This window comes from Elephantulus edwardii, unplaced genomic scaffold, assembly GCF_000299155.1.
Source record: "Elephantulus edwardii isolate Elephantulus edwardi_28Jun2011 unplaced genomic scaffold, EleEdw1.0 scaffold00182, whole genome shotgun sequence".
NCBI lineage: Eukaryota > Metazoa > Chordata > Mammalia > Macroscelidea > Macroscelididae > Elephantulus > Elephantulus edwardii.
The window spans coordinates 2,615,111-2,615,776 of record NW_006399932.1 but is presented as its reverse complement, the minus strand read 5'-3'; positions in this window follow the sequence as shown (position 1 = coordinate 2,615,776).

The following is a 666-nucleotide window of genomic DNA, read 5'->3' as shown; positions in this document are numbered from 1 at the left end:
GCAGAGTGGAGGGACAGCGCAGGAGGGGAAGACCCTCTTTGAGGTGGATTGATTCAGTGACTGGGGTAATCAGGATGGGTGTGTCACAGACAGTGAGATTGTCACAGGATAGAGCAGGGTTTAGGGTTGTTGTACATAGGGTCACTATGAGTCGCAAGTGACTCGACAGCACATAACAACAACAACAACAACAATAATTATATAGAACTGATAGTTGCTTCTCCACATTCCTCTATACTGAGCACAGTGCTAAGTGTGTAATGGTGCCCAGAAAATGTTTATAAATTGATTTTCTGGTTGTTTTTAAAGAAAGAGATCCAAATTTAATGTGAACAATTCTATGAGCACTCTTTGGTTTAATAAGAAAAAAATGTCAGTGGCCCACAGAACAAGGCCATTTCTTTTTAATACTGACTTATGTGTTTCCAATAACTCAGTTATATTTTGACATTTCTCCGCAAACCCTTGTGTTCAGAAATATCTTCAACTGTATATTGAATGAAAAAAATCAGAGGGCAAAAACCACGTGTGGTATGATTTTATTTGTATGTTTATAAAAATATGCATGGAAATCAGTTTGGAGTAGTACCTAGTAAATGGTTGCTGCGTTGTTATTGTATGCCATTGAGTCAGAACTGACTCACAGCTGACCCTTCAGTGGTTTTA